Source organism: Rattus rattus, chromosome 4 (genome assembly GCF_011064425.1).
Source record: "Rattus rattus isolate New Zealand chromosome 4, Rrattus_CSIRO_v1, whole genome shotgun sequence".
In the NCBI taxonomy this organism is placed as follows: domain Eukaryota; kingdom Metazoa; phylum Chordata; class Mammalia; order Rodentia; family Muridae; genus Rattus; species Rattus rattus.
The window spans coordinates 89,946,199-89,970,018 of record NC_046157.1 but is presented as its reverse complement, the minus strand read 5'-3'; the positions used below and the strand labels follow the sequence as shown (position 1 = coordinate 89,970,018).

At 39.7% G+C, this 23,820-nt stretch overlaps 1 protein-coding gene and 1 pseudogene across 1 annotated transcript in view; one reads left to right on the top strand and one right to left on the bottom strand.

Moving 5' to 3' along the window:
- The window catches only part of Kcnh8 (potassium voltage-gated channel subfamily H member 8), a 582,230-nt gene that overhangs the window by 327,172 nt on the left and 231,238 nt on the right, over positions 1-23,820 (bottom strand). The window lies entirely within an intron of this gene.
- Positions 6,628-7,149, top strand: LOC116897729 (annotated as a pseudogene).

Here is a 23,820-nt window from a genome sequence, read left to right as displayed (position 1 = left end):
TCTCTTCCTCTCCTGGCTTGACACGATAACCTGTGTGTGTGTATGTGTGTTTCTTTCATCCCGTAGGCTTTCGCCCGATTCTCGGTACTGTGTCGGTGCTGGCGCCGACATTTTTCCACCGTAGAAGCATCCTTGGTAAATAGCAGCCTGAACACAATATTTTTCATTCTGAAAAACATGCTTTTTTCTTTTCATATTAAAGTAGTCACCTTCATTATCATTAGATCTGCATCATCACTTTAATAAAGAAAAACTTGTTGTTTTATTAAAATCTCCAGGAAAGAGTGAGTGTGCCACAGTGTTAAGTTTAGAAAGAGAACTCAAGGCCATCGAAGACCGAAAGTCCAGCACAAGAAGATCCTGTAATACCAGTGCCCCCAGAGGTAGGACCGTATGGGTGGAGCTGGTGACTACAGAACAAGAAGCATTTTATTTTACTGTTTGTGTCTTGAGACAGGTTCTCACTATGCAGCGCAGGCTTGGTTTGAACCCTCTGTACAGCCTAGTTCGATCTCAAAGTCATTGTCCTCTTGCTCTGCATTCTGAAGGCAGTGGTGTTAAAGGTACTTAACCCACAGCTGAGACGCTTAAAAGGGTTTGTAATGAGATGTTTTTGGGAGTTCCTACAGTGTTTTTTGATGCTATGCAAAACTCTTCCTACAGCTACCCTGCTTCCCTACCCATTCAAGTCCAGCTCCCCTCCTCCTCATGCTGGAGTTTGGGTTTGTGAAAGTTTTGTATTTAATATTTAATTTTTATTTAATTATGCATTTATTTAATTTTAATTTAATATTTAATTAAAATTTTTGAGTTTGCTTATTTTTACTAAAAAAGGAGGAAAGAGTTTATTTTTTGCTTTTAGCTGTTTAGGAAAATCTATTTTTTTTAATTAGGCCATATATATCAATTAATTTTAGTGGTGAGAATAATTCAGATATCCAAGAAGTAGAATTCTTGAGTCCTTTAATCAAGTATGCTATGAGAAAAATATTCTCAGTTCCAGCAGGTACACTAATAGTGAGGGTTTCCAGAGAATTTAAAGAAATTAAACTTTTAGAATAGTTTTACAGAATGAAAACATAGTAGTAATTTTATAGGGAGTTTCTGCCCCTCTATTCTGGTAAGCTCTCATGTAAACAACACAGAGACCTCAGATTTTATTAACAAGCTGCTGGCATTACTGTAGGCAGGTTTGGGGTTCTTCTAAATTGACTAGGCTACTAATAACCAGATAAATGCCCCACTATCTGATCTGAGTCATGCTGTGTTCCATGTGTGTCTTCAGGGTGAGCTTCTTGACCATGTGCTCCTAGTTCGTTCTCATGCTCCATGATACCTCATGGCTACCTCCTTCTTCCTTCTTCTTTTTGTTTCTCCTCATTGTCCCCACCCAAGATTCCCTTCCTCCATCTATAGTCCCACATTCTCATCTCCCTTGCCTGTTTTAGGCGCTAGCTTTTTATTTACCATTCAGAGTATTGGGGAACATTCTTTACCGCATATTGGTCAATACAATGCCCATGTCCAGACTGCAAAATGATCTGATCTTGGGGTACAGAACTCAGCATCTGAATACACAAGATCATCCCCAACATGAAAGCCTATTCTCCCCGCTGCCAGGTCTGTTTGTATTCTCATGTTTGCTTTGGACTTCTAGGTTCAGGTGGTCTTCCTTGCCTCAGTTGTCTGTGGACCTAAGAGTACAATACAGGTATCTTACCACCATGCTTAGCAAAGTCATAGACTTAAAGGCAGTAACATTTTCTTGAATCTCGGTCCATGTAACCCCCTTTGGCTTTTGGAAGGCAGCAATGATAGCATGAAATTCTGTTGTCTGTTGGTGGTGAGAAGACAGTGTGGGTATAATGATTTAATTTTAGTAAAATGTAAAGAGATTGTGTGTGTGTGTATGTGTGTGTGTGTGTGTGTGTGTGTGTGTGTGTGTCTTTAGAATTGAGGACAACTTTCCCCATGCACTGGGTAGGGAAGTAACAAATTGTTATATCAGGGGTCACACACTTTAAAAGAACTCAATCTCCCTCCTTGAGAAGCCATCAAATATGAGAGCCTCACACAGGCAGAGTTCGTAGTTTGTGAACACCTCCCTATATGCTGGAGTGTTGACTGATTTGACTGTGCAGGCCTCATTCAGTCCCCTACAGCTACTGTGAGTTTGTGAGTGCAGTGGTTCTGCTATGCCCAGGAGACACAGTTTCTTTCCGTTCCACCTCTTACAATCATCCTACCCCTTTTTAGCAGTGGTCCCTGAGCCTTGGGGAGTGAGTGCAATGTGGCTGCTCCATCTGTGACTGAGCACATCCCAGTCACGCATTCTCTGTACTTTGACAAGTTGTGTGTTTCAGTGTTAACTGCTGTCCACTGCACACAGAAACCTCTCTGATGGAGTTTGAGAGCTGTACTGATTTACAGAAAGACAAATTTGGAAGGCAGTGTGATGCTATGTCCATTATATCCATAATAATACTAAGTTTATCTCAGGGGCTTATGAAGGGCTGTAATTTTTTCCTTTGTGCCAAAATTAAACCCAGGAGCTTGAGTATGTTGGGCAAGTACTCTACCCTTTGGCTATGAGGGCTGTGAGATGTGTGGCTGTTATCATTTGATGTTGGCATCTTGATAAGTGAATCCTACCTTGGTTGACTCTCATCATTTGTTCACCCTGGTTGTGCCAGACTTTTAAATGTTTGTTTAAACTTTACCTTTCCTATAGCTTTGCTTTTTTATATGTTTTTAGCTACTTGGATATTGATTATATAATTACATTTTAGGAAAAATAACTACTATTATTTAAGTAAAGTAGGCCTAGAAAAATAGTGAGTGACACTGATGCAATTATTTTTTGTTTTATTTTATTTTTGTTTTCAGTGTTGGGATTGACCCTGATGCTTCCTGCCACTGTGATTGACCTCCACCTCCATTCAATTTCTTTGCATGCAGTCAGTTTAGTGATGATGGGTTTTCATGGTGTAGAATTTTAGAGATTAGTTGAAGGTGATTTCTTTCTTTCTTTTTTTCTTTTTTTTTCAAATATTCCAGTTCTTCTTATGCAATTTTTTTTATCTTTATTAACTTGAGTATTTCTTATTTACATTTCGATTGTTATTCCCTTTCCCGGTTTCTGGGCCAACATCCCCCTAACCCCTCCCCCTCCCCACTCTATGGGTGTTCCCCTCCCCATCCTCCGCCCATTACCACTGTCCCCCCAACAATCACATTCACTGGGGGTTCAGTCTCGGCAGGACCAAGGGCTTCCCCTTTCCACTGGTGCTCTTACTAGGATATTCATTGCTACCTATGCAGTTGGAGTCCAGAGTCAGTCCATGTATAGTCTTTGGGTAGTGGCTTAGTCCCTGGAAGCTCTGGTTGGTTGGCATTGTTGCTCTTATGGTCAAAACTCTTTCAGTTCTTTCAGTCCTTTCTCTAATACTTCCAATGGGGGTTCCGTTCTCGGTTCAGTGGTTTGCTGCTAGCATTTGCCTCTGTATTTGACATGCTCTGGCTGTATCTCTCAGGAGACATCTATATCCTGTTCCTGTTAGCATGCACTTCTTAGCTTCATCCATCTTATCTAGTTTGGTGGCTGTATATATATGGGCCACATGTGGGGCAGGCTCTGAGTGGCCGTTCCTTCGTCTCTGCTCTAAACTTTGCCTCCCTATCCCCTCCTATGGATATTTTTTTGTTCCTCTTTTAAAGAAGGAGTGAAACATCCACATTTTGGTCATCCTTCTTAAGTTTCATATGGTCTATGCATTGAATCTTGGGTAATTTGAGCATTTGGGCTAATATTCCCTTATCAGTGAGTTCATATCATGTGTGCTTTTCTGTGATTGGGTAACCTCACTCAGGATATTTTCCAGTTCGATCCATTTGCCTATGAATTTCATGAAGTCATTGTTTTTGATAGCTGAGTAGTATTCCACTGTGTAGATGTACCACATTTTCTGTATCCATTCCTCTGTTGAAGGGCATCTGGGCTCTTTCCAGCTTCTGACTATTATAAATAAGGCTGCTATGAACCCAGTGAAGCATGTGTCTTTGTTGTATGTTGGAGCAACTTTTGGGTATATGCCCAAGAGAGGTATAGCTGGGTCCTCAGGTAGTGTGATGTCCAATTTTCTGAGGAACCTCCAGGCTGATTTCCAGAGAGGTTGTACCAGTCTGCAATCCCACCAACAATGGGATTCTTCTCCACATCCTTGGCAGCCTCAGTTGTCACCTGAGTTTTTTATCTTAGCCATTCTGACTGGTGTGAGGTGGAATCTCAGGTTGTTTTGATTTGTATTTCCCTGATGACTAAGGATGTTGAGCATTTCTTTAGGTGCTTCTCAGCCATTCGATATTCCTCAGCTGAGAATTCTTTGTTTAGCTCTGCACCCCATTTTTAAATAGTGTTATTTGGCTCTCTGGAGTCTAACTTCTTGAGTTCTTTGTATATTTTGGATATAAGCCCTCTATCAGATGTAGGATTTGTAAAGATCTTGGTTGTCATTTTGTCCTAATTACAGTGTCTTTTGCCTTACAGAAGCCTTGCAATTTTATGAGGTCCCATTTGTCGATTTTTGATCTTATAGCATAAACGGATGTCTTTGTCTAAAAGTCAGATACTCAGGTATTTTCTTCAAGGTTGAAAGGTTTGTTGTAATAATACTAGGACTTACTTGTAGGTCAAGGGTGGAGATTTCTTGTGGGAAAACTGATTTGTTAGAATGTGGCAGAAAACAAAATTCTTCACAGGAATTTGTTGTGTTTGTCAGGACAGGTTGCTTCTATATATCAACTTTGTGATAATTAACTCACTGTTATTTGAAGTAATCCAGCTCTTTAAAGGATATAATTTTTCTTGTAATCAAGAAATTATCAAGAGACCTAGTTTGCAGAAGTAACACTCTACCTATGAATTATCTCGGGTTTCTGAGAAACTATCAACACTCAAAAATAGGAATGGAGCTTTAGTGAGATCTTCTGATGTTCTGCTAATTATTGGCTGAGTGGAAACACATACACTTTCTCCTTTGTATTTTGGAAATATTGTCGAAGTGCTTTTATATATAAGGTGGTACTCCACATACTCCAAGTATGATTATTGTCGATAAAGAATTAGTATGTGTGCAGATAGTGCTCAGTGTGAGACACAATCTAGTCCAATTCCATGAAAACAAATGACTTTGTTAGAGATCAGGATGCCATGCTCTGCAGCACAGTTAAAATTTAATTGGGAAAGAGACTACTGAGTGAGGCTGAGGTGGCCAGCCAGTGCTGGAGCACCTGGGTTGTGAAAATGAAAAAGGATGGTGGGGAACAGTTTGAAGTTAAATTGGCTTCTTCACAGCTAGACCCATGCTGTGTGTCCTTGTGGAACATTCTTCTGCTTGTTACTATATGTGCATTTCTCTCTTCGGCTGACTCTTTTTTATTCTAAAGTTCATATCTGGTATCCTCTAACATCTTATTTTTTCTAGTCGGCTGGTTGCTTTAATGGTACTTAGGTATTCCCTAAGGACTAATGGTACTCCAGTTAAATTCTAATTAACCGCCAGAGTATGTGTTTACTCATTCAGAGAGCTAATGCTAAGAACTATGAATTATGCAGGGAGTCATTCATTGGACATCAAGACGGAACATGACTTTATCTTGTATGTGAATTGAACAACGACAAAAGCAGCCACAACACAGTTCTTGCTAGCAATGCTAGGTTGCTAGGTTGTTCAAACTCAGGGTTTGAATCCCAGAATCACTAATCACCCCTCCTTAAAACATCAACAATGGCAGACACATCCCAGTCTTGTTAGAAAGATCCATACACAAAACAATAAAAACTAATTGCAAAATTTGTTAAAATGTGAAAAGGTAGGGGATACAATTATTGAATAAGGAGCAAATGTTTGAGTCAACTGTGCAGATATATGTAATGAAATTTGACTGTAGGCAATATTGCACTGTAAGGGTGAGCATGAGAAAAGAAGGATAATCTGGAATGCCTAGCTGCAGGCCTCTGTCTTGCTGCACTTTTCTCTATTTGCAAATAGCATTCAGCATGCCACATTGTTTATTAATTTACTTGATCATTGCTTTTTCTCAGTAGGATATAAACAACATGGAGACAAATTTTCTTTTACCAGTGTCTGTAATGTTTACTGCATCTAAGTGGTCCTGATTTCCGAATTGGTCTTGAATAAGTCAAAGTACTGTCCTGTAGGAGAGAGTTAGGTTTGGCAGCGCTCGCCTACACGCCCAGCACTCAGAATACTGAGGAAGGGGAGATGGAATTTGAAGACAAACCTCACAAAGTAAGTTCAAGGCTAAACCAAGTTGCATAGTAAAATCTGATTTCAGACAACAGCAACAGTGGGACTACCACTCAGAAAACAAAAGAGATTAATGAAATATTAGCAATATTTATACAATGGTTGTAGCTCACATGTATAATCTGAAGGCTTGAGAGGCTGAACAAGACTCCAATTTGAGGCCATCCTGAGCTACAAAAATTGTCCTATTTACAAAATCAAAATAAGATAAAATACTAAGCAAAACAAAATAAGGCAAAAATAATTGTTCTAAAAAATTGAACTATTTGCCTGTGCCGACTGATGCTGGGCAACAAAGATGGCTGCGGGAAGCAGCAATTAGTGGGAAGATCGTAGGAAGCAAGCTCGAGAGCCGGAAAATGAACTTGACCTTAAACTAGTTCCCGTCAGTAAACTGTGTATAAGCTACAGTCACAGCAGTGCCACGATGGAGGCCACAATAGGTATAGTTCTGACACCACCTCCCCCCATTAAATAGATTAAGTCAAGACAGAAAGAATGCTTGAGACAACGGCAGTTGAAATTGAACAGCTTTTGACAAGGCTTACGGGAGTAAATGACAAAACGGCAGAGTATACCCACAGTGAGTGCAGGGGTGCCCTTACTGAACGCAGCCCTGATACACACGCTGCAGCGACGCAGAGACCTTCTGCAGGATTATACGCACGAATTCCATAAAACCAAAGCAAACTTTATGGCAATACAGGAAAAGGAGAATCTCATGGGATCAGTATGAAAAGATACTGAGTCATATAAACGTGGGTCTGGAGTAAACAACACGAGAAACGAACTGTTTCTGAAAGAGCATGACCGCCTTTGAAAGCAGATGAATTCTAAATTACACGTGGCTCTGACCTCTTTAGACTGAGATGAAGCCACAGGTTTTTTGTGCTATATTTTCTTATTTATTTATTTATTTATTTATATATTGGATTTTTAAAAATTTACATTTCAAATGTTATCCCCTTTCCCAGTTTCCCATCCATAAAACCCTATCTCATCTCATCTCCCACTTCTATGAGGGTTTTCCCCTACCCATCCACCCACCCCTTCCCACCTCCCCACCCTGACATTCCCCTATAATGGGAGGTTCAGCCTTGGCAGGACCAAGGGCTTCTCTTTCCATTGGTGCCCCCAACAAGGCCATCCTCTGCTACATATGCAATTGAAGCCATGGGTCTGTCCATGTGTACCCTTTGGATGGTAGTTTAGTCCCTGGGAGCTCTGGTTGACTGTTGTTGTTCCTGTGGGGTTGCAAACCTCTTCAGCTCCTCCAATGGGGACCCTGTTCTCAGTTCAATGGTTTGCTGCTAGCATTCGCCTCTGTATTTGTCATGCTCAGGCAGAGCCTCTCAGGAGACAGATATATCAGGCTCCTGTCAGCATGCACTTCTTGACATCAGCAATATTGTCTGGGTTTTGTGACTGTGTGTACATTGGCTGGATCCCCAGGTGGGGCAGTCTCTGGATGGCCTTTCCTTCAGTCTCTGCTTGAAACTTTGTCCCTGTATTTCTTCCTATGAATATTTTTGTTCCCTCTTCTAAGAAAAACTGAAGCATCTGCACTTTGGCCGTCCTTTTTCTTGAGCTTCATGTGGATTGTATCTTGGGTAATTCAAACTTTTGGGCTAATATTCACTTATCAGTGAGTGCATACCATGAGTGTTCTTTTGTGATTGGGTTACCTCACTCAGAATGATATTTTCTAGTTCTATCCATTTGACTATGAATTTTATGAAGTCGTTATTTTTGATAGTATGCTATTGTGTAAATGTACCACATTTTCTGTATCCATTCCTCTGTTGAAGGGCATCTGGGTTCTTTCTAGCTTCTGGCCATTATAAATAAGGCTGCCATGAACATAGAGGAACATGTGTCCTTGTTATATGTTGGAGCATCATTTGGGTATATGCTCAGGAGTGGTATAGCTGGGTCCTCAGGTCCCAATTTTCTGAGGAACCTCCAGACTGATTTCTTGTGTGGTTGTACCAGTCTGCAATCCCACCAACAATGGAGGAGTCTTCCTCTTTCTCCACATCCTCACCAGCATCTGTTGTCACCCGAGTTTTAGACCTTAGCCATTCTGACTGGTTTGAGGTAGAACCTCAGGTTGTTTTGATTTGCATTTCCCTGATGACTAAGGATGTTGAACATTTCTTTAGGTGCATCATGGACATTAGATACTCCTCAGTTGAGAATTCTTTGTTTAGTTCTGTACCCCATTTTTTGAAAGGGTTATTTGATTCTCTGGAGTCTAACTTCTTGAGTTCATTGTATATATTAGATATTAGCCCTCTAGGACTGGTAAAGATCTTTTTCAATCTGTTGGTTGCCATTTTGTCCTAATGACAGTATTCTTTACCTTTTCTAGTACTCATTACTCTGTTTTTAATTTTAAAAACAACAAAAGATTTCAGTTGCTTGTGCTTCCCTAGCAAGTAAGGAAGCAGAAGGTGAGAACCTGGGCTTTAGTGACTGCTAAAGCCAGATGACCAGCCGGACTCATAGCTGGACTCCTCACAGCACCAGGCTCTGTACATTCAAAGATGGCTTCACTTTCAGCCTTGAGATTGGATGTGAATAAAAATAATTCTTGTCCTTTTATTTAACACCTCTGATGAGAAATCAACTGTTTTTTGCTGATACTCTGTGATCTATATTTTATTCTGCGTCCTTAACTCCTGGCAGTCAAGAAAAATTCCATTTCCCACAGATTCTGTAAGATATTGGTAGGCCAGCCTCACGTTTGAGGTGGTCTGAAATGAAGAATGCTGTAGAAAGGGTATCTCTTTTCTGTTTCAGTTGTGAGCCCTGGGTCAGCTGTAGCACCACCAGCACATCAGAATTGCAGACCTTGTGAAGGAACTGGTCATTGCTTCATTATTTCTTCCATTGGGCTAATATTTGCTTGTACATGATAAAATTGCATTTCCACACAGCCCATCAGTGACTGTCATTGCCCCTAGTGGTCTCATATCATGTGAAGTTTAATACTAGGAGCTGAGGGAGGAACTTGATTCTCAGCGAGGTCTGCTTATGAGCCAATGTGAGATGACAGTGAGGGTGGCTCTCCAGGTCTTCCCATCTGTCAGTGTTGTGCAGCCTAGAGCAAGGGTTAGCACTGCAGCCTGATGCTACAGTACCCTTGGCCTGTGTAGATCTATCCCTTCCTACTCTGTTAGGCTTCTTCCTACTTCCAGGCCACAGGATGACAACTGAAGGGGCCGGTGACTCCTATCTGCACATATCTATTACTTTGGACAGTGACAGAATTGTGAATGCTTTTCAGGGTTAGCCATTTCTCAGCATCTATAAATTGGTAACTTGTCTTACTTAACTAGCAGATATTTTAAAGACTCCAACATCTTTGCTCACCAAGAAAGCAACTGTGTTCCCTGGGAATGTCCTCTAGCACATTGTCCCTGGGCAGTGAGAAGATATTACAGTGTAGCTCTTTACCATTCTGTGGTGTGGGGTGGTGCCTCTGGGCCATTTTGGTTCACTTACTGCTCATGGATAGACTGACACCCAGTCTGGGACTGACTGACAGGTTTGACACTCTGCTGTTGAAGTGTTAGTACATTTAGGGTATGATAGGCATTTGATATACTTTTCTTAATTATGGGGTTTATTTTTCTAAATATGGGTTAATCAGTTCGATGACTGGGTATGCCCTTAAAAGGAAATTAAATTTCCCTCTATGGACCTTAAAGAGTCAGGGAAGTTCATTTGTTAAATTATCTTTTAGAGAGAACAGAATTTCTCTTCCTGACACTTCATTATCTTTGGTTTTTTTTTCAAAGGGGCTTGATTGGCAGTTGTGCCTCAGCAAGATATTATGCGACTTTGGTTGTTGTATAGTGGGTATATATAAAATCCGAAGTATCATAAATGAAGTTATTTATTTAAATATACAGCCAGTCTTTTCTCCTGGTTTGATTGTGTGTTTCGTTCACTAAAGTTGACGAGTGAGCTAAGACCTGGCCCTGCTCCGCTGCCAGCACAGGACAGCAGCTGGCAGCAGATGGGCCGCCCAGGAGGCTATCCTCAGATGAACGAGTATGCTGCTTGTTTTCTTTTTGAGAGTAAATCAGTTCTTTCACGAATGCTAGCTGAAGATGCTGGAGTCAGGAGTCTGACCTCCCACTGTGATGCCCTAGAGGAAAGGCTGCTCCTCCCCTTCCAGTTCTGCCCTTTCCGGTTCCACCCTCTACAGGACCCTGTGATTGCCAGTTGGAACTTCAGTTTTATGACAGTCAATATCTTTTCAAGTTTGTTTCTCCTATTTTGGGCTTACCCAGTTATCAGGCTTAGGCGTTGGCAGTGAAGAATTTCTTATCAGAGCCTGAGGTAAGAGGATTGTTTTATTTATGATCCCAGTGAACTGTTGCTCCTGTAGCCATAGTTTTTACAATTTTTATAAAAATATATTTTTAGTAACTGTTCAAAACTTCCCACTTCACTAAAAGATATGAAAAATAGAAAGAAACAGCAGAAAATTCCAAATGTGTTTGTCTGCCCTAGCTTGAGAGCATCTCACTGTTTAGACCTGGCTGTCCTTGAACTCCTGCCTTAGATTCCTGAGACCCTTGGACTGCTATCTGATGTATATATACCACTAACCCTGGCTTTAAACAGTAAGTTTCTACATTTTCTGTATGTGTCCTAGTGACTTAGTGAAAATGTGGAGTACTTTGTTACTGAGAGCCACAGGCCAATGCAGAAGGATCCTCTGCCTCCTACCCTGGTCATTTTTTATTTTTCCCTTCTCCTTGATATCAACATTTACTTTTATTGAGAATGTCTTTTTGCTTCTTCCTGGTACTCAGATCAGACAAGGTGTGGGGACAAGGTGAGGAAGAGATGCTCGTGAGGACACTTTTGTACCTGGAACCAGATAGCTGAGTGCTATTTGCTGGGGTGTGGATATATGAGTAGAAAGCATGCTCGATGCTCTGAAGCACTGTGGGCCCTGTGGAGCTGAGGCACCTTGGCCTTCACCACATTACTGTCCTGTCTTATTGCTGATGATCTCAGCCCGAGGGGGTGGCTTTTAAGAATGGGTCTAGCCTTCCCAACTTCTAATACATATCTGTCATTAACTAGATAAGAGTTTTGGAACTTCATTGAGCTTTTGAACTTGTAATATTCAGTGGTTGGGATACATGGCCATGCCCAACTCATTTGTGGCAAACAAAACTACTCAAATGACAGATTGTGTGTTGTTCTCATTTCACAGTAAAGGGCATTATTTGGCCTGATCTTCAAAAAGATGTAACATTTCCCACTGTGGTCCCAAATTCCCTCATTCCCTTGTGTGCCCACATGCCCTTTTCTCAGAGGGAATCAGGGAAAAGAAACAAGGCCTAAGCATGATAATTTGGTAAGAAGCTGGGGAAGTTGAGCCATGTTTAAAGAAATTTTTTCAATCTGATTTAAAATCAAACTACCAAAATATCTGTACCACACCCTAGTAGCTCTTAGTGATGGGGTTCGGGTGGGTGGGTGGGATCAGTTCTGATCATACTTTATTCCAATGGAAAACGGTTCCTCATGAAAAATGCCAATACAGATTTTTAAAAATCTATTATTTTCCAAATGCACTTTCTAAATTTTGCTTTTAAAATAGCATCTTAGAACCAATATTATTGTATTTTTACTTAATTTTTGTTTTCATCTAAATGTGCATTTTCTGACTGTATAAAGAAAATTTGTTATATAATTTAATAAATTAAACATCTAAATAAAAAATGAACTATTTGACAATTTCATACATTTATAAAGTACATTCTGATTATTCTAACCTCACCCTCTCTATTGTCCTTCCCACTCTTATTTGCAAACCAACCTCCCTATAATTCCCTTTCAAACTTTATATCATTTATCATTTTTTTAAAGCTTTGCTGAGTTTAACCAGGATCATCTGTGTGATCATGGCTTTGGAACTCCATTACTACTTGGTGGCTACCTTCGTGGGTGTACAACTAAAGATAATGACTGCCCTTCCTTAGACTCTGTCAGTATCTAGCCTAATACCTGATTGTTGATGGACCCAGGTTTGTGTAGACTCACTGAGGTAGCCATAGCTCCCATGAGGTCATAACCATATTGTAATATTTCTTTTTTTCCTTTCTCTTTAATATCTAGGTCTATTAATTCCTGTCAATTTCCTTTTCCTTTTTTCATTGGCTTTATATTTTCCCTTTAAAATTTTTTAATTTTATATCCCGTTAACTAAAATTTGTGCTTTCCATGTATTGGAGCATGATTGAGTTACCAGGATCAGTTTAAGGAAAACTGACATTCTTTCCCCAGATACAATCAACTTTCCAGAGATCTTCTATTAGGGGTGGGAGCTTGTGAATCCCTTCCCATTCCATGTTTGAATATTGACTGGCTTGATTTTGTGCAAGTCTTGTGTAGCAACTACAGTCACTGTGACTTCATGCTTTGTCTGGAGTTGCTTGTTTGCTTTTTGTCTCTTACCATCTTTCTGGCCGCTGTATCATAATGGTTGCTGGGTTTTGAATGGATGTTTACCTAATATAGCTGCTCCATTTGTGGCTGAGCCATCCACAGTCACTTTTCCTCTGCTCTTTAACCAGTTGTAAATGTCTGTGTTACCTGCTGTCCACTGTACAAAGACATTTTTCTGATGAAGTCTGAGAATTGCACTAAAGTACCAGGGAAGAATATTCTTGGTTAGTACCAGCTTGATTTCTCCATGTCCTGTGAATGATGTACAGGGTGTTTTCAGCAATGGGGTCTTATCATCAAGTTATAGTGGGAGCCAAGAGTAATGGCAGTAACTTGTCTGATTTTAGGAATTTCTAGAACACCTGTGACCTACAACACAAGAAAAAGAAGATATATCTCAAATTAGAATAATCCCCTATGGTGTAGGTTTTGTTTATATATGTATATATGTATATATACACACCCACACATATATTCCTTTATACATATATTCATGTTTGTGTCCACACACCAAGGAATTGTCAGATGAGTTATAGGGGAGATCTATTTTTCTTTTTATTTCATTAATTTCTTCTCTGATTTTGATTATTTTTTCCCCTCTACTGTTTTAGGCATTTTTTATTTCTGTTATTCCCAAGGCATTGAGGTAAATAATTATGTTTTTTGTTTTAATTCTCTTTTTTTACATTTTTCATTATTGTGATGCTATTTCATTCTTGCAATTCATTGTGCCTATATGAAAAGAAGGATCCATAAAAATGATGAAGACAAAAAAAATTATAGGTTGTTGACATTATGAGACAAGGATTGAGCAAAATCAAACATTGTAAAATATTAAAGTTATTGGCAGGCATGAATAACATGTAACAACAAAGGCTTTGTATGTCATTTCACAACTCCCGTTCTAGTGTGGGAAAGTGATCTGCTCCAGAGCATATGACTGACAGACTGTTCACCTGTTAAAGGTAGTTGCCAACTTTTCTAGTGTAGTCTATAGTCAGAACTATATTTCAGACTTTCATAACATGTAGAAAATAGGGGGACCAAATGTGAATGACAACAGTGACTTTGAATATACAGTACATCTGGTGTGGTTCAAGGAGCTCTTATATATGCATTCATGACACTGTTCAAATTTAACTTCCTGCCTGAAGGATAACTCATTTTTTAAAATTGAAAATAGATTCTTCTCTCATTCAATACATTACTGACACAATTTCCTCTCCCTCTACTCCTCACAGCTTTTGCCATCTTCCCTGTCTTCTAGATTCACCCCCCCATGCCACCCCTATTTCCCTTCAGAAAGGAGCAGTACTTCACAAGACAAAAGCCAAAAACACGAATAAGAACAAGAACAAGAACAACAACAAAACAACAACGACAACAACAACAACAACAACAACAACAAAACAACAACAAGAAGAACAAGATATAATAAGACAAGGCAATAGTGCTCATATGGAGCTGGACAAGGCAAACCAACAGAGGGAAATGTCCCAAGAGTAGGCAAGAGAGTCAGAGACCCATCTGCTCCCACCATTAGCAGTCCCACAAACACAGAGCTAACAGCCATAACATATATGAAGATGGCTTGGTGCAGACTCATGAAGGCCCTGTGCTTGTAACTTCAGTCTTTGTGAACACATACAAACACATATGATTCAGTAGGCCATGTTCTCCTGGAGCCCTCTCTCCCCTCTGACTCCTACAATCTTTCTTCCCCATTTTTGGAGGGTTTCCCAAGCTCCAATGGAAGAGATTAGATAGAGACCTCCAGTTTAGATGCTGGCTATGGTTTCTTTCTTACTGTATTTGTTTGTTTGCTATAGGAAATTAGAGCTGTAAACGTTTCTCTTAGGCCTGTCTTCACTGCATTCCCCAGACATTGTTCGTTTAATTCTAAGACTTTTAAATTTTTCTTTTATTCGCTCAATGATATATTCATCATTCAATAATGTATTGTTCAATTTCCATGGCTGAGTTTATTGTCTGTGCTTCTTTTTGTTAATAGTTATCTTTATTGTGATAAACTGATGAACCGAGGTGCAAAAAAAATTCTCAATATAATTCATACTCAATTCAAGATCAAATCAAGATAAGGTATTTATTGTGAATAAGTTGGCTTCATTCCAGAGATGATTCAAAGTATGAAAAGAAATAAATGCAATTCATTGCATGAATCGAGTGAAGGACTTATCACATGAATGGTTGAAAGACATGCCACATGACTGTCGAATTAGACTCAAAAGAAGCTTTTTCACAAAACCCAACATCCATTCATAATGAAGGCAGTAGAGTAGGTAGGAATGAATGAAAGGAACATACCTGAATATAATAAAATCTGTGTATGACAAACGTATAGCTAACGTCATGTTTGATGGAGAAAAGCTTAATGAATTCTAAGATCAGGAACAAGGAATCTATCCTCTCCAGCCTTTCTCATTTTCCTGCTGGGAGTCTTAGTGAGAGCAATAAGATGAGAGAATAACGGAGATATATGTAGGACAAGAAAAGTCAGAATACCCTTATGTTTGTGTGATATGGTTCTATACATGAGAGACCAGAAAGATCCCTTCCCCACAGCAAACTTCTTAGAACTGATAAACACTTCCAGTAAAGTGTCAGGATACAAAGCTGCTGCTCTAAAATCAGTAGTCTTCTTGGTTAGCAATGAAAAACACCAAGAAGGGATCAGAAAAGCAATCCTATTCACAGTAGCCCCCCACGTGTGTGAGCATGCACACATGCATGTATGTGCATACACATGCGTGCACACAAAACTGAAGTAAGCATAATCACATAACTGAAACGTGTATGCACACAAAACTGAAGTAAGCATAATCAATCACATAACTGAAAGATTTCTATATGAACACTTTAAAATGCTAAAGAAAAAATGAGGATGGCACTTGGAAATAGATTTCCAACACTCATGGATCAAAGAAGTAATGTTGGGAAAATGGCCATCCTACCATTATGTATTTGCATATGTAATACAATCTCTATCAAAATTCTCAGCCCATTCTTCACAGATATAGTCAAAAAAGAACCCTTAATATTTATATGTAAACATTAATGACCCAGAGCAGTTAAAAATCTCTAATCCAACAAACACAGTGAGAGGTATTATTATATTTGACTAAATTATTTTACAGAAATATGCTAATACACAAAACCAAAATATGCCCAATCAGATTTAGGAGATCCTACAATTAAAACTCATTTATCAGCTGACTCCTGGTTGTATCTTGCTAACAAAGCTAAGAGCCTATTTTTCATTTCAAGCTTAAAATATCTCCATATTTAAGAGAAACATAGAATATAAAATGTGAATATGTAATATGTATATCCAAATAGGCCTGCAATGAAATGTGAATAAATAACCCAGCTTACTTGTCTTGGAGTAAGAGAAATGTTTGATCCAATATGTCAGACCGCAAACAGGCATGCTTGCTTGGAGTCTCCAGTGAATAAACTGAGGAAAACTGGGTTACAGCTATCAGAAGAGCTGGGAAACAGCTGAAAACCTTCAGACTAACGATGTAACAAAATAGAAACCCTCAAAATGCAGGACATAAAAACGAGAGAGCCTGCCCCAGAGATATGGGTGCAGTTACATGGAGATATGGCCTCCTCTTCCTTGGGAGGGGCAACTGGAGCTACACTGAAGACAGGGAGTGTCACACTGACACTGCACTCTCAGTAACGGACAGCTGAAACATTTTTCTTTTTGTGGTAAGTGATGAATTAGGTAAACATTTTATTTCCAAGCACAAATGGTACTAGGTGATTTCGTCTTGGGTCGGGTATGTGGGCAGAGGGTAGTCTCCTCTGGGTTCTCAGGAGTGTCCTCACTTCTGAGGCTCCAGCTCTCTCCCCAACGGGATTTGGGTGCAGGGAGCTGTGTGATTCCTGCTGCTGACTGCTCCTATATTCCTGTATCTAGAAGCACTATGCAGTTTTCTTTTGGGTCAGGGATGTGGGAGAGCTGGGCAGAAATGGCGGTCTGCCCTGTGGTCTCAGGATTGTCCGAACTTCTGTGTGTTCAGCTCCCCCACCCCCAAACCGCCCCCATGGGATTTGGGAGCAGGGACCTGTGTGACCTGTTCAGTTCAGTTCTGGGAGCAGGCGGGACCCAGCAGGTTTCTGCCGCCGACTCTATTTATGTACTTCTTAAAGTCCTATATCATCATCATGAAATGTTGTGATTTTAAATTCAAATCTTGCTTTTCTGGTGTGTTGGGGTATCCAGTACTTGCTCTGGTAGGAGTGCTGGTACCTGATGTTGCCAAGTAGTCTTGGTTTCTGTTGATTAGTTTCTTTTTTTTTTTTTTTTTTTTTTTTTTTTGGAGGTGGGGACCGAACCCAGGGCCTTTTGTTTGCTAGGCAAGCGCTCTACCACTGAGCTAAATCCCCAACCCGTGTTGATTAGTTTCTTGCACTTGCCTCTTGACATCTGGTTATCTCTGGTGTCAGTTGGTCTTGCTGTCTCTGAGTGAAGCTTATCCCTCCTGTGGGCCTGTGGGCCTGTGATCTTAGGAGCGAGAGGGCTCCTGGGAGACTAGCTCTGTCCAGGCAGGCTTTGATTCCGGAGGGCTGTGGGACAGTCTTAGCTCTGGGCTGAGATGGAGACTGGAAGGATCTTGTCCCAGGCTGCTCTGCAGTTCCTGTGTCCTCCTGAAGGGTCCCTCTTCGGACAGATAGTGGAGTGAAAGTATGGTCTCACCTGTGGGCTTAGGAATGAGAGCATTGCTGGGAGACCAGCTCTCCCTGGGCAGGCTTTGGGTTGGGAGGGCTGTGGGACAGCCTTAGCTCTGGCCACAGATGAATACTGGAATGGTCCCTTGTGGCTTTTTAAACCTTGTCCGCTTTGGGTTTTTTTTTTTCCCCTCCTTTTTTTTAAATTTTTTTTTTTTTTAATTCTCATTATCTCCTTGTCAGATTACCTGGAGACAACTTCCAGTCTGCCCTCTTATCAGACAAGAAGTCACTGATGATTTTGACCACGATCCTTTTGAAATAATCGTCTGGAATTTTGCTATTCTTTTAGTATCTCTGAGTTTAATAACTGGGGAATTATGATCTTTTAGAGGAATCATACTACCTTCCCCTTTCATGTTTATTGTTTTTCTGAGTTGTATTGGTTGACATTTTGATTATATAAACAGAACATTGGGGACTGGAGAGATTTCTCAGTGTCTAAAAACATTGATTGCTCTCCTATAGGACCCAGGTTCAATTCCTTGCACTTTACATGGTTGGTCTTTAGTGTCTACAATGCTAGTCCCAAGGAATCTGTTGCCTTCTTCTGGACTCCTTGGTCACCAAGCACACAAGTAGTTCACAGACATCCATGCAAGCAAAATGCCTGTATACGTAAACAACGATCAAATAGCTTCAAGGGAAATTATACGTTTACTTTTCAGACTAAAATGTTTGACATTTTGTAAAATTTTGCAGAATTAACATTTTTCCAATTTAAAAAAGCAAGTTACATTAATTTGATTTGCTTTATAACAGTTTTACTGAAATCTTTTGTCTTTAGACAGCACATGATTAATTAATTAACATATTTTAATTGTATATATTAAGGAGAATCAGTAATTTTTCCATATATGCATATAGTAAGTGCTGATAATATACATCTTCTGATGTTCACGGAGTACTTAAAACAAGTTTCATCCACACAGATACACATTTCTATTAACATGATTTGGAATACTTTAAGAGGTAGAACCTACTTGTTTGGCAATTTTCAAGGAAGACTGAAGAGATTTTGTCAGATAGTTTGATGGAGAGTTTTGGAAAAACCCTGACCCATGCTTCACTGCCCCAAAGGAGAAACTTGGCTGTTTCAGAGCTCTGGCTCTCTTTTCACCCAAAGCAATAACTTTCTGATTGAACCTTCAATTTAGTTCATCTCTGAAATAGCGAGCTCTTTATGGCATTTCTATCTGCGAACTTCAAATCCCAAGTTACATCAATCAAACTGAATTTTCTAACTTACAATTATGTCCATTTCTTAATAAAATTGCTCCCTTTCTTCTCTTCATGCAATCATAAATGCTATTAGGTGATAAACGTCTGCGGAATGTGCCATGACCTTGTCTCCAGGAATGGTTGTAACAGACATCTGTGGTGTGAAATGGCCCCCTGGCAGGATTTTAGAAAGAGTTGAAAGCATCGTATCCTGAGTAGTAATGAATTTACATCATAAGTGTGTATTCTAAAACATACAATCTAAAACTTTCTCCCTTTGCTTTTAAAAGAGAAAAAACTACAAATCTATAAAAAAGTGTACACACACACACACATACACACACACACACACACACACACAATATTTCTTCAGGTACAGCAAGATTATTTGGTAGTTGAAAATACTATCTGTCATGCCTGATGACCTGATCTAGGTCCATAGAATCCAATGGTGAAAGGAGAGAACCAACTTTTATAAGCTGTCATTCTTACATCCATATATGGTCTGTGATGGGTCACACACCCGTACCCCCATCATACCCTTATACCACAAACACACACACATGCATTCCACCCCACAACCCTATACACATACAATGGATATAAGTAATAAGTAAGTATATATTTTTCCTCTTGTGATGTTTTACTCTCTATAATTTTAATTTTAAATGTCTCTTTTTATTTATTACAAAGAAAGTCAAATAAATAACTGTAGCCTAGGTACCAGGAGATAGGAACATTTTGGTCTGTTTTTTTTGTATTTTGGTTTCTTCCTTTACAAATTCATGCACATGTATGATTATTACTATATAGTAGAGTTTAAGTTGTGTTTATATCAACAAATATATATGTATAAGCTATGTTTAAGTGTATATGTGATTTATAAGCTGCCTTTATTCCTTGACAACCTTTCCACATCTTGTAGGATCAAAAATGTCATTATTAATGATGGTTGTATTTCTTCAATTGGAATAGATACTATTTCTTTTCAACTATGCTGTTTTGCTTTGATAACAAGATAGTTTATATTTCTAGATTTTTATCATGGAAATTTTTACATACATAGAAAAGTGGAAAGAAAAAAAAAAGTGGAAAGAATTACATGGTCCCTACATGGCTTCCAATGTTTTCAGAATGATTTCTTGTTCTAGCCTCTCAATCTTCCTCTTATTCCAGGGTGATTAAGTAAGAAATCATGGAGTTAAAATAAAAAAAAATCTTTAGAAAGTTTTCTGCAGTGCAGGTGGTAGAATCTAGGGCTTTGTTCATGGATAAATTTTCTTCTACTGAGTTACATACTCAACCCTGGACATATTAAGTCATCTGCAAATATTTTATTATATCTATAAAACATATCACTACTAAAATGTGTCACTGTAGGGCTGGAAAGAAGGCTTAGTGATTAAGAGCACTTGGGGGTACCTGGGTTTGACTCATAGCACTCATATGGTGGCTCACAATTGTCTACCGAGTCCCACTTCAGGTCTCCTCAGGCATTGCATACACGTGCGGCACACACAAGCTGACAGAACCCTCATACACATAAAATAAACATAAATCATCTGAAAGAGCATTACTGTAATAGCATCGTCACACCTGTGATATTTAGCAGTGCCGTAAACATGACAGGCAGCTAGGGGACAAGCCTGTGAGGGATTATCTAGATTAAGATAATTGAAGTGGGAAGACCTGCCTTGACTCTGGCAGCATTCCTTCAGGCAAGGTCCTGGACTGAGTAGAATGCAAGCATCAGAACATTCTTTGTCTGCTGCCTGACTGCAAATGCAGTAAGACTAGCTGCCTAAAGCTCAGGATGGACTGGGGTCTGCAGTGGTAAGCCAAACGAAACGTTCTTTCTTGCTGCTTTCGGCAGGTGTGTCATCACAAGGAGGAAACAAGGGATCTATTTGTCCTAGTACTTGAAGCAGGAAGACCCGCCCTGTGTGTGGGCGGCCTCTTCTTGTAACAGGACAGAGAAAGGAAAATGAAAGAGGGAAGCTTTGCTTTTTTTGCCTCGTACTTGCTGATGAGTTGAGCTGGAGAGATCCTGTTGCCATGGCATTCCTTCACTGATACTAGAACTTATTTCTTCAGGATTCCAAAGTAGATTGAAGACCAACGTCTCTCCACGAATCCTCCAGGCCTTCAGTGCCATTTTGAGACTCCTGGGACATTCAGCCTCATGAACTGATGAGCTACTGGAATCTCTGTCTCCAGTGTGAGACTCCGTTGGACATGACCAACGCTTATAAGCCAACATAATAAACCCCTTTGAACACATTGGATCATTCTACTAGTTCTGTTCATAATATAGATGGCTCATTCTATCGGTACTGTTTTCTAAGAGAACTGTGACTAATTAGTAACCTTTCTTCCATTTCTAGAATATTCCATTCTAAAAACAATCTCTTTATGGATGCCTTATTAATTAAAACTGTCATGTCTATTTTCTAGAAATGTCTCTAGAACTATTTTATGAAGTTTCTATAATTTTGGCCATCGTGCAGGAGAATTATGGCATGAAATTTCTTTGTTGCATTGCACTGCTAAGCTTGCAAGACTCTTACATGCTGGCTCAGCCTTCAGAACAGAGGAGCTCCAGCAAACTATGCAAATAAGGACTTTAATAACCCAGCTAGAGTTCCATGCTGGGGAGGAAACTCTCCCCTGGATGCATTGTTCCCCATCCAATTAATTGCACGCTCTAAAGAGGGTAAATAGAGCCTGTTTCCTGCCAAGGGTAATGCTTAGAGTTTGCTCCAATAAAAAGCAACTGTGCTTGTTTTCAAGTGAAATATAAATATACATTTTTCCCACTTACCAGTGGTCTGCTGTAAGTTATTAGTCAAGACAATCACAAGTCACCCAGGTATAAGGCGAGGAAACAAATTCTCTAATTTTAAGAGAGGGCTATAAAGACATTGGGGCTATATCTTACCATCTTCACAGCTATCACTGTAAATTCTTTTTGTTGTTCTATAAATATGGAAAGGAACAATGTACCCAATGAAATTCTCTGTTTTATTTGTGAAATAACATTCATAAAATTACTAGAATTAGTATTTTAATTATAGAAGAAACAGGGCAGGGTCTTGCTATGCCGGTAATAGGCTGGCCAGAGTGGCTATTTATTTCATGACTACTGGGATCACAGGAGTGTATGTCCACACCCAATCATATTCTATGTATCATATGTAACTGGCTTGACTTGTAGATGAGAGAAAACCTCAACAAGACATTAAATCTATATAATTAGAATATATTTAATTCAGTTTTGAAGATGTATAAGACAGCTGAGGTTCCCAGAGGATGGAGATCATGGAGAGTAACTGGACTAATTAGCTTTTATTCACTGATACAATTCAGTCATCCAGGATGAGGAAAACTCAACTGAGAAAATGACTTCATTAGATTTTCCTGTGGATAAATCTTGAAACATTTTTTTTGGATATTTTTTATTTACATTTCAAATGTTATTCCCTTTCATGGTTTCCCATCCATAAGCCCACTATCCCATCCCAGTCCCCCTTCTTTTGTAAGGGTGTTTCCTTCCACGACCACCCCTGCTCCTTCCCGTCTCCCCACCCTGACATTCCCCTACATGGGGGTGGGGTGGCAGCCTTGGCAGGACCAAGGGCTTCTTCCATTGGTGTCCAACAAGGCCATCCTGTGCTATATATGCAGCTGGAGCCATGTGTCTGTCCATGTGTAGTCTTTGGGTTGTGGTTTAGTTCCTGGGAGCTCTGGTTGGTTGGCATTTTGTTCTTATGGGGTTGCAAGCCCTATCAGCTCCTTCAATCATTTTTCTAACTCCTCCAATGGGGACCCTGTTCTCAGCTCAATGGTTTCCTGCTAGCATTCACATCTGTATTTGTCATGCTCTGGCTGAGCCTCTCAATAGACAGCTATATCAGGCTCCTGTCAACATGCACTTCTTGGCTTCATCAATAATATCTAGGTTTGGTGGCTGTATATATATATGCTGGATCCCCAGGTGGGGCAGGCTCTGAAAGGCCATTTCTTCAGTCTCTACTCCAAACTTTGTCTCCATATCTCCTCTGATAAATATTTTTGTTCCACTTTGAAGAAGGACTGAAGCATCTGCATTTTGGTCATCCTTCTTGAGCTTCATGTGGTCTGTGGTCTGTATCCACATATCAGTGAGTGCATACCATGAGTGTTTTTTTGTTAATGTTTTTGATAACTGAGTAGTACTCCATTGTGTAGATGTACCACATTTTCTGTATCCATTCCTCTGTTGAAGGGCATCTGGGTTCTTTCCAGCTTCTGGCTATTATAAATGAGACTGCTATGAACATAGTGGAACATGTGTCTTTGCTGTATGTTGGAGCATCATTTAGGTATATGCCCAGTAGTGGTATAGCTGGGTCCTCAGGTAGTAGAATAGCCAGTTTTCCGAGACTAATTTCCAGAGTGGTTGTACCAGTCTGCAATCCCACCAACAATGGAAGAATGTTCCTCTTTCTCCACATCCTCGACAGCATCTTTTGTCTCCTGAGTTGTTTATCTTAGCCATTCTGACTGGTGTGAGGCGGAATCTCAGTGTTGTTTTGATTTGCATTTCTCTGATGACTAAGGATGTTGAACATTTCTTAAGTACTTTTCAGCCAATTTGATATTCCTCAGCTGAGAATTCTTTGTTTAGCTCTGTACCCTATTTTTAAATAAGGTTACTTGACTCTATGGAGTCTAACTTATTGAGTTCTTTGTATATATTGGATATTAGCCCTCTGTCAGATGTAGGATTGGTCAGGATATTTCCCCAATTTGTTGGTTTCTGTTTTGTCCTAATGACAGTGTCCTTTGCCTTACAGAAGCTTTGCAGTTTTATGAGGTCCCATTTGTTGATTCTTGATCTTAGAGCATAATCCATTGGTGTTTTGGTCAGGAAATTTTCCCTAGTGACTATGTGTTCAAATCTCTTCCCCATTTTTTCTTCCATTAGTTTGAATGTATCTGGTTTGATGTGGAGGTCCTTGATCCACCTGGACTTGAGCTTTGTATAGCATGATAA